This window comes from Solanum verrucosum, unplaced genomic scaffold (genome assembly GCF_900185275.1).
Source record: "Solanum verrucosum unplaced genomic scaffold, falcon-dt-bn FXZP01000106.1, whole genome shotgun sequence".
NCBI lineage: Eukaryota > Viridiplantae > Streptophyta > Magnoliopsida > Solanales > Solanaceae > Solanum > Solanum verrucosum.
The window spans coordinates 1,838,147-1,848,802 of record NW_026020130.1 but is presented as its reverse complement, the minus strand read 5'-3'; the positions used below and the strand labels follow the sequence as shown (position 1 = coordinate 1,848,802).

Sequence of the window (10,656 nt, the reverse complement as noted above, 5' to 3'; positions counted from 1 at the left end):
TTGTGAGGATATCATCTCAATCGATGACATTTAGCAGGACCCAAACCTTTCATGATCAAATATTTCATCCCCAATATATTTTATTCAATTTGTTTCTTCAACTTAGTTAGTGTTTGTCGGTCATGTTTTTCAAATAGGTGCATATACAAGATGCAAAACATGTCAAATGAATGAAAAGGCACGTAAAACAATAAATTATAAAGAAAATTAGGCCAAAGAAATGAGTAAGAAAGGAATCAGGGGAACGCGGGCCAAACTACTTAATTTTGGCAGATTTTGTTGCCATATGGGAGGACTCATCGCTTATCGTGGATTTTTCATTGCGATTGAGAGCATCAATGTACCACTTCACCGACGATCGTGGGTTGAGACATCATGATTGGGATCTAAAAAATTAACCTATCGCGATTGCGGGATGCAACATCACGAATCGGGAAAATAAATTAGCCAAAAATATATTTTTCACTTTGTCGTTTCATCAAACTGGTTATGAGCAACAATGTTCTCATGCCATTTTTCACACAACTTAAGCACCAATTTTATCCATTTCCAGTTAACACCAAAGATTCAACAAAACAATCAAACAATACAATCCACAAAAACTCAAGATTTCAACATAATTTACGATCATAAGCGTATGGGTGAGAATAACCCATTTTCACAAACTTTCCAATTTCAAAACTAATCAAGATACAAAGGAGGAATCATACCTTGAGGTAAAAATCATTTAAATGGGGAAGAATTTTGCCAAAATTGAGCAAATCACTTGATGTTTTGAGGGGGAAGAGTTTGGGATAGTTTAGGAGTTGAAATGGACGAAATTAATATTAAAATACTAGCGCATTTTTAACTCATACGAGTAATTCGTGCACCCCGAACTGCTCCTTCGCGATCGCGACAATCAGTTTTTTGTTCTTTTCACGAATGCGGGCCCCACGCTCTCGCGATCGCAGTCACTTAGGTGATAAAAAGATTACTACTATACTTGCTGGAAGCTACTGTCAAATTTGGGCCCAATGGCAAGTCAATTGAGTGATTCGGCCCAATCAACTTTGTTGAACATAGTGTTCCAAAAGTGTTTCAACTCCTATATTAAAGGTGTTTTCACCCCAAAATTCAATCTCAATTCTTTTTGTGCTTCTAAACCTGTCAAAAAACAAACCATCACAAACTCTACAAACTATTGAGGTCTGGTCAAAAATAAAAAATTCTAAGCTATTCTAAAATTCAAAAACTTGAAATTAAACTAAGAAATAAATTTATTCGGCTATTAATGGGTTGGCCCTCCCATTAAGCGCACAATTTAGCATCGCGGCACGACGCTGGATACATTCACCTCTTATGTTTCGACATCGGGACAATGAACCTTCTCCATTACTTAAGAATCAATTTCTCTCCAAAATAGCTTGGGTAGTACATGAGAGCATCAAGAGTTTCACTTGATCTCTCCACTTTGAAAGACTTTGAATTTCTTACCCAACTTCAAATCATTTTTTTGTTTTGAAGAATTGAGAAAGAGTAAGAAGCTCACTTGGCTATTTGAGAATTAACTTTCATAGTCATTGGCCCCCAAGTGAGTAAGGGCATCTTGGGATGGTATTGGCTTGATCGGTTAAATACACCCAACATCTAATTTAATGATCATCTAAACCCATTCTTCCTCACAATAAGGACATGAGCTATCATCCTAAGCTTTACAACCCCAAGCATTTTATTTTTATCAAAAAAAGTTATAGAACTTAAAGCAAAAACAAAGTAATTGAAAACTATTCACAGTTTAGATAGAAATAAGTAAACTATATTGTAACACCCGACTTTCCGAAACGTCTAAACTTACTCGTATCTTCCATGGAAAGACAAGGAGGGTGGGTATAAATTAAAATGATGTGGTATGTCCTATTTTAAGTGTTCAAGTGTTGCATCTCAAGTTTTGAAGTTAGGTAAGTGGCAAAATAAAAGTTGGCGGAAGTTATCGTAAGTTCCTTCTTAAAGATTTCTCTGAAATTTGGGTCAAATGTCTTGGAGGTTTTCTCCCAAATATAAAGAGTTATGGGGCCCACAAACTATCGAATCGAAGGTCTACGAGTCTAGTTTCCAACGCATCAAACCGTTTGTTCATACGACTTCAGAATAGAGAGATATTCACATTTTCGTGACTGCACAAGCAAGCACGTGAGGTGGGGCCCTAGGTCGGTGGAAAGTGATATATCTTCTTCTTCGAAGTTTTTCTTCATTTTAAGCTAATAACCAGAGAAATTAGAGAAACCCATTTCTAGGATCAAGTGAAATATAGATTTTCTCGACTTAAGTCCTTGACGAAAGTTGTTCTACGCGTTGGGCTCATCATCGTGGTATAATTTGTTTTATCGATTTCGTAGCATATCACACTTTAGTGTTGACAGCAAGGGTTTGAATATATTTGAAGGTTTTGAGGCGTATTACGAACCTAAGATCGAGGTAAGACCCTTCTTTCATCGACTCTAGCTTTTATAAGCAGCAAATAGCAATTTGCGACGGAAATACATATCTTTTATCGTATTGTCATGGTATCTTTTATTTTGTGTGTGATTATGGTCCTACCTGTTGTAGTATCGAGGGAGTTATGAGTAAAGTCGTTAGCCACGTGAATTTAGCGAAAAAGGTATGTTAAGGCTATTCCCTACTTACGACATGTTCCTTAATATACTTAATATACTTGTAGCGTTATTGTTGATTATTGGCTGCTCGAGTTGATTAATCCTCCCTTGTCGGGTTCTTATTCATTTAGTAGTGTCCCTATGTTGGACACGACTTAAAGGCTATTTGTACAGGTTGCTTATAACTAGATTGCTCGCTTTTAACGATTTGATTGTTATTGTTTGCCCTTGAGGCTATTGTGATTAGCTGCAGGAATGGATTTATGCCTAGAAGGGCTATGTTCTGCCTACGGGGCCATATGGATAACTAAAAGGGCTATATTGATTGCCTAGCAGGGCTATGAGTTGCCTACAGGGCTATATTGACGCCTAAGAAGGCTATGAGCTTCCTACATGGCTATGTTGTTGCCTAAGAGGGCAATGAGTTATCTATAAGCTATGTTGATACCTAAGAGAACTATGTGCTGCTATGGGGCTTTATTAATGCCTAAGAGGGCTTTGTGATTGCCTATAGGGCTAGGGGACTATCGATAGGGTATATAGACTGATTGGCACCTTCCGGGCTTATGTGGGCCTGAGTAGGTGGTCTTGTGTGCTGTTTGTACCTGCCAAGCTTATGAGGGCTCTGTTAGGTTGTTGTTTTATTATTTTTGATAAATTTAGATTTATGAGCAGGTCAGTACACTTATCTTATCTTCGATTTATTTATCTGATTATTCCAGTATATTAAGATACTTGATCATAGCCTATTGCCTTTCATACTCTGTACATTATTTTTTACTGACGCCCCATTGCCTGGGGGCACTGCATTCATGCATGCAGGTCCTGACAGACGACTGAGTAGACCTCCTCAGTAACAGGATTGACTTCTATCCGTTGGCTAGCCCCTTTCCTCCGGAGCTGCCAGTGTTTGGAGGTTTGTTAGATTTTATTGTACATATTTTTATGGGTAGGCTGGGGCCCTGTCCCGCCAATCGTTAATATCTTAGAGGCTTGCAGACTAGTGTGTAGGGTTTATAACCACGTTATGGCCATGCTGGCCTAGTTTGTTGGTTTGCTGAAGCTTGTTGGTTGTGTGATGCGTTGTCTTGTTATATACATGCTTTCAGTTTTGGTATAGAGATCATGGTGGCCTTGACGGCCCAATCAGGACTTCTGTGCTAGTTGACAATTTCTTTATATGAACTCTTGCGAGTAGCTGTTTCTTTTGTAGATATGTTGATAGGGGCCTTGCCGGCCGAGGGCTTAGTTTTAAGCCGAGATATACTTGTTTGTTTTCTTAATTGCATGTGACTGCTATGCGCTAGTAGCAAATGGTTCAGCAGGGTCGGCTCGGGCCTGAGTTTTGGCATTAGGAGTTAGTTGCGCCCCTTAAGTTTGGGGCGTGACAAACTTGGTATCAGAGCAACGTCATATCCTAGGGAGTCTGCAAGCCGTGTCTAGTAGAGTCTTGTTTATAAATGTGTTGTGCACCACATTCGATTAACAAGAAGCTACCGAACATGTTAGAATGACTATCCTTCTTTTGCTCACCTCGTCCTATAGAACGGTGTCTTAAGGGTGGATGTTTCTGGTTTATAATTGATTTTTGCATGCAGATAGAGATGGCTGATACCAGACAGACTACCAGTAGCCAGGGACTAGATACAACTCCAGGCGAGGGTACTGGCAAGGTACCACAGGTGGAGGCAGCCAATTGTGAGACCCAGGGGGAGACATCTTCTCAGCCCCCTATAGCTTCTCAACCGCTTCATGAGCCTCCGAGGGCTACAAGACCCCCGGCTCCACCAGCAGTACCACCTCTAGTCCCTCCTATTCCATCTGATCAGGATTTCAAGAGTGCACTATATATGTTAGCACAATTAGTAGCTTCACAACGCCAGCCAGTTGCGCCAGATGTTGCCGGACCTTCTGAAGGGCCTGGAAGTTCGAAAGTTCGTGAATTTCTTGCCTTGAATCCTCTACAGTTTACAGGGACAGATCACAAAGAGGACCCTTAGCATTTTGTTGATTAGCTTCATAGGATCTTCAGAGTCATGCATGCCTCAGCGACTGAGTCAGTTGAGTTAGCAGCATTTCGATTGCGTGATGTTGCAGTATTTTGGTACGAAAGCTGGGAGAGATCTAGGGGAAAAGATGCATATCTACCCACTTGGGATAGCTTTGTAGAAGCTTTCATAGATCACTATTTTCCTCGGGAGATTAGGGATGGCCAGGTGGACCAGTTTCTGAAACTCCGACAGGGCAGCATGAGTGTCCGAGAATACGGGCTGAGATTTGATTCAGTGGCTAGATATGCACCAGCATTTGTTGATACGATGCATGACAGAGTGCGTAGATTTGTGGGAGGGCTTGACTCAAACTATATCGACGTTGTTCTACTGCTGCACTAAATGATAATATGGATATCTCATGAATTCAGGCCTTTGCCCAAGGCATAGAAGATCGCCGACATCTACAGTATATGACTGAGAGGGTCGATAGAGAGAGACAGAAGAGGGATAGGCCTGCTGGTTCACATGGAGACGTTCAGGGTGGTCCCAAACCTCGATATTCTAGTAGGCCACCTAGACCTCCACCACAACAGTTCTAGGGTAGTAGATTTTATAGTCAGGGACAGTCAGGCCTAGGTGAGGGTTCACGAGCATCAGACTCTCATCAGTAGAGATGCTCAGGCCAGGCTAGGACAGCACCGTTGCGTTGCGCAACTTGTGGTAAGATGCATTTCGGGAGGTGTAAACAGGGTTCCACAGGTTGTTATTCTTGTGGACAGGAGGGGCATGTGTGGAGAAACTACCCGACCATAGGTCAGGGTGGTATAGGTCAGTCGACCAGGTTAGTAGTAGGTTCTTCTTCATCAGCACAGTCTACAGGGCGTGGACCCCGGACTTAAGCAGGTAGAGGTAGAGGCATAGGCAGAGAGGGAACATTTAGTTCTAGTAGTGGCCAGAATCGTACATATTCACTAGCCGGTCGACAGGACTCAGAGTCATCACCAGATGTTATGACAGGTACATTGATTGTTTGCTCTCATTGTGTTTATGCTTTGATAGATCTTGGATCTACTCTGTCTTATGTTACTCCATTTATTGCGGGGAGGTTATGTATAGTAGCAGAGTCATTAGATCGACCCTTTATTGTATCTACCCCAGTTGGTGAGTCTATTGTTGCCAAGAGAGTCTATCGAGGTTGCATGGTAGAAATTATCGACCGTCAGACCTCTGTAGATCTCGTAGAGTTAGAGATGGTCGATTTCGACGTCATTATGGGTATGGACTGGTTATCGTCTTGTTATGCTAATGTTGAGTGTCGAACAAAGATTGTTAGATTCCACTTTCGAGGAGAGGCAGTTCGGGAATGAAAAGGCATTACAACAACGCCGAAAGGTAGGTTTATTTCCTATCTTAAGGCGAGGAGTATGATTACTAAGGTTTGTATTTATTATCTTGTTTGTGTTCATAATATAGATGCAGAACCACCAGCGCTTCTGTCTATTCCGGTAGTTAATGAGTTTCTAGATGTATTTCCAGACGAACTTCCTGGTATCCCTCCAAAACGAGAAATTGATTTTGCTATCGATATGCTACCAGGTACACAACCCATATCTATCTCTCCTTATAGAATGGCTCCTGCTGAACTAAAAGAGTTGAAGGATCAGCTGAAAGACTTGCTGGATAAAGGCTTTATCAGACCTAATGCTTCACCATGGGGCGCGCCAGTGTTATTCGTGAGGAAGAAAGATGGCTCACTAAGAATGTGTATCGATTATCAACAGCTGAATAAGGTGACTATAAATAATTAGTATCCCCTTCCGAGGATCGATGACTTGTTTGATCAGTTCCAAGGTGCTGAGTGCTTCTCGAAGATTGGTTTAAGATTAGGTTACCACTAGATACGAGTTCGGGAGAAAGACATTCCAAAGACAACTTTTAGAACTAGATATGGACACTTTGAGTTCTTGGTGATGTCTTTTGGATTAACTAATGCCCCACAGTGTTCATGGACATGATGAATAGTATATTCAGGCCGTATTTAGACTTGTTTGTGATTGTATTTATTGATGATATTTTGGTGTATTCACGTTCAAAAGCTGAGCATGCAAATCATCTGCGAGCAGTCCTTCAGGTTCTTCGAGATCAAGAACTTTATGCAAAGTTTTCTAAGTGTGAGTTCTGGTTGAACTCTGTCGCTTTCTTAGGCCATATTGTATCAGATGCAGGTATTGCGGTTGAGACACAAAAGTTTAAGGCCGTAAAAACTTGGCCCAGACCTATGACTCCAACTGAGGTTCGTAGTTTCTTGGGGTTAGCTGGGTACTACAGAAGGTTTGTAGAGAGGTTTTCTTCACTTTCAACACCATTAACGAAGCTGACTCAAAAAGCAGCTAAGTTCCAGTGGACTGAGGCTTGCGAGCATAGTTTCTGGGAGCTAAAGGACGGTTGACATCAGCACCAGTTCTAGCATTGCCAGAGGGTTCAGAAGGCTATGCGGTGTACTGTGATGCTTCTGGGGTTGGGTTGGGATGTGTTCTAATGCAACATGGTAAGGTTATTGCATATGCTTCAAGACAGTTGAGGAAACATGAGAAGAACTATCCGACCCATGATTTAGAGCTAGCTGCAGTTGTGCATGCATTAAATATCTGGAGACACTATCATGTTGACATCTTCACAGATCATAAAAGCCTTCAATATATATTTAGACAGAAGGAGTTAAATCTGTGACAACGTCGATGGCTTGAGTTACTGAAGACTACGACGTGGATATTTTATATCATCCAGGAAAGGCAAATGTGGTAACCGATGCCCTTAGTCGAAGATCTATGGGTAGTTTATCCCATTTAGGTGTTGAGAAGTGGGAGCTAGTGCGAGAGCTTCATCAATAGCTAGCTTGGGAGTCAGATTGTTAAAGGCAGACGATAGTGGGGTCACAATTCAGGATACAGCCGTATCATCTTTACTTGTAGAAGTAAAATCACGGCAACAAGAGGATCCTAGCTTAGAGCAGCTTAGAGCCAAGGCACAGGATCAACAGTCTTTAGCATTTGACATAGCAGGAGATTGAGTCCTCAGATATAACAGTCGATTATGTGTTCCGAATGTTGCAGGGCTTCGACAACGAATTATGGAAGATGCACATCATTCCCGTTATTATATTCACCCTGGTTCGACGAAGATGTATCATGATATTAAAGAGATCTATTGGTGGCATAGGATGAAGAAGGACATTGCTGAGTTTGTAGCGCAGTGTCCTAACTGCCAACAGGTGAAGGTTGAGCACCAAAAGCCCGCTGGGCTAGTTCAGGAGATAGCCATTCCTTTATGGAAGTGGGTAGCAATTAATATGGATTTTATTACAGGATTACCTCGATCGCATCACAAGTTTGACTCTATTTGGGTAATTGTTGATAGACTAACAAAATCAGCCCACTTCTTACCAGTCAAGGCTACTTTTTTAGCCGAAGACTATGCAAGGATCTATATTAGAGAGATTGTTAGGCTACACGGTGTCCCAGTATCTATTATCTCTGATAGAGGAGCACAATTTATCGCCAATTTCTGGAAGTCCTTCCAGAAAGGATTAGGGACACATGTTAATCTCAGTACTGCCTTTCACCCTCAGACAGATGGTTAGGCTGAGCGAACAATTTTGACACTCAAGATATGTTACGGGTGTGCGCGCTAGACTTCAAGGGAAGTTGGGATGACCACTTACCTCTTATTGAGTTCACATACAATAATAGTTATCATTCCAGCATCGGGACGGCAGCTTATGAGGCTTTATATGGGAGAAAATGTAGATCCCCCATTGGATGGTTTGAGGTAGGTGAGTCAGGGTTGATTGGACCCAACTTAGTCCAACAGACAGTGGAGAAAGTTAAGCTCATTCGGGATAGGTTGCTAACAGCTCAAAGCCGACAAAAGTCATACTCAGATGTACGACGAAGGGACTTAGAATTTTGTGTTGATGATTGGGTATTCTTAAAAGTCTCACCTATGAAGGGTGTTATGCGATTTGGCAAAAAGGGAAAGCTTAGTCCAAGATTCATTGGGCCATACCAGATCCTTCGGAGGGTAGAACGTGTGGTTTATGAGTTAGAATTGCCTTCAGGGCTAAAATCTGTTCATCCAGTTTTCCATGTATCGATGTTACGGAAGTGTGTAGGAGACCCTTCACGGGTTGTACCAATTGAGGATGTTCATATCACAGAGGAGTTGTCCTACGAGGAAACTCCAGTTGCCATTTTAGATCGGCAGGTCCGTAAATTGAGGACCAAAGAGGTGGCTTCGGTTAAAGTATTGTGGAGGAACAAAAATAGAGAAGAGGTGACCTGGGAAGCTGAGGATGGCATGAGGTCCAAATATCCTCACTTGTTTCATACCCCAGGGTGATGACATATCAGTTTATATTAGGGCAGTAAGGTAAGATACCTATTTGATTTTTTATTTTTTTATGTACTATTGCTTATTATTATTATCGTTGTCGTTGTATATCTGTTCGCATGGTATGGTGGAGCTATAGTGCTTAGCTATTTATGTCATCATATGAGATGCCTAGGTTAGAATTTTTGCATTTCAGGTTCCTAGATAGTGACATTTACAAAGGATACCTGCCTAAATTTTGGCAACTCCTAAAAACTAAACCGCGTGACTCAGATTTTTCATTCGAGGACGAATGTTTCTAAGGGGGGAAGAATGTAACACCCCAACTTTTTGAAACGTCTAAACTTACTCGTATCTCCATGGAAAGATAAGGAGGGTGGGTACTAAATTAAAAATGATGTGGTATGTCCTATTTTAAGTGTTCAAGTGTTGCATCTCAAGTTTTGAAGTTACGTAAGTGGAAAAATAAAAGTTGGCGGAAGTTATCGTAAGTTCCTTCTTAAAGATTTCTCTAAAATTTGGGTCAAATGTCTTGGAGTTTTTCTCCCAATCTATAAAGATTTATGGGGCCCACAAACTATCGAATCGAAGGTCTACGAGTCTAGTTTCCAACGCATCAAACCGTTTGTTCATACGACTTCAAAATAGAGAGATATTTTGTTTTCGTATGACTGCGCAAGCAAGCACGTGAGGTGGGGCCCTAGATCGGTGGAAAGTTGCATATATCTTCTTCTTCGAATTTTTCTTCATTTTTAAACTAATAACCAGAGAAATTAGAGAAACCCATTTCTAGGATCAAGTGAAGTATAAATTTTCTCGACTTAAGTCCTTGACGAAAGTTGTTCTACGCGTTGGGCTCATCATCGTGGTATAATTTGTTTTATCGATTTCGTAGCATATCACACTTTAGTGTTGTGACAGCAAGGGTTTGAATATATTTGAAGGTTTTGAGGCGTATTACGAACCTAAGATCGAGGTAAGACCCTTCTTTCATCGACTCTAGCTTTTATAAGCAGCAAATAGCAATTTGCGACGGAAATACTTATCTTTTATCGTATTGTCATGGTATCTTTTATTTTGTGTGTTGATTATGGTCCTACCCTGTTGTAGTATCAAGGGAGTTATGAGTAAAAGTCGTTAGCCACGTGAATTTAGCAAAAAAGGTATGTTAAGGTTATTCCCTACTTACGACATGTTCCTTAATATACTTAATATACTTGTAGCGTTATTGTTGATTATTGGCTGCTCGAGTTGATCTAATCCTCCCTTGTCGGGGTTCTTATTCATTTAGTAGTGTCCCTATGTTGGACACGACTTAAAGGCTATTTGTACAGGTTGCTTATAACTAGATTGCTCGCTTTTAACGATTTGATTGTTATTGTTGCCCTTGAGGCTATTGTGATTAGCTGCAGGAATGTGATTTATGCCTAGAAGGGCTATGTTCTGCCTACGGGGCCATATGGATAACTAAAAGGGCTATATTGATGCCTAGCAGGGCTATGAGTTGCCTACAGGGCTATATTGACGCCTAAGAAGGCTATGAGCTTCCTACATGGCTATGTTGTTGCCTAAGAGGGCAATGAGTTATCTATAAGCTATGTTGATACCTAAGAGAACTATGTGCTGCTATGGGGCTT

At 41.1% G+C, this 10,656-nt stretch overlaps 1 long non-coding RNA gene across 1 annotated transcript in view; it reads left to right on the top strand.

Moving 5' to 3' along the window:
• Positions 1-3,466: 3,466 nt before the first annotated feature.
• Positions 3,467-10,656, top strand: part of LOC125827299 (uncharacterized) — a 322,911-nt gene continuing 315,721 nt past the window's right edge. The window contains exon 1 of the long non-coding RNA XR_007442993.1: positions 3,467-3,476. This is a non-coding gene — a long non-coding RNA (uncharacterized LOC125827299). The remainder of the gene's footprint in view (positions 3,477-10,656) is intronic.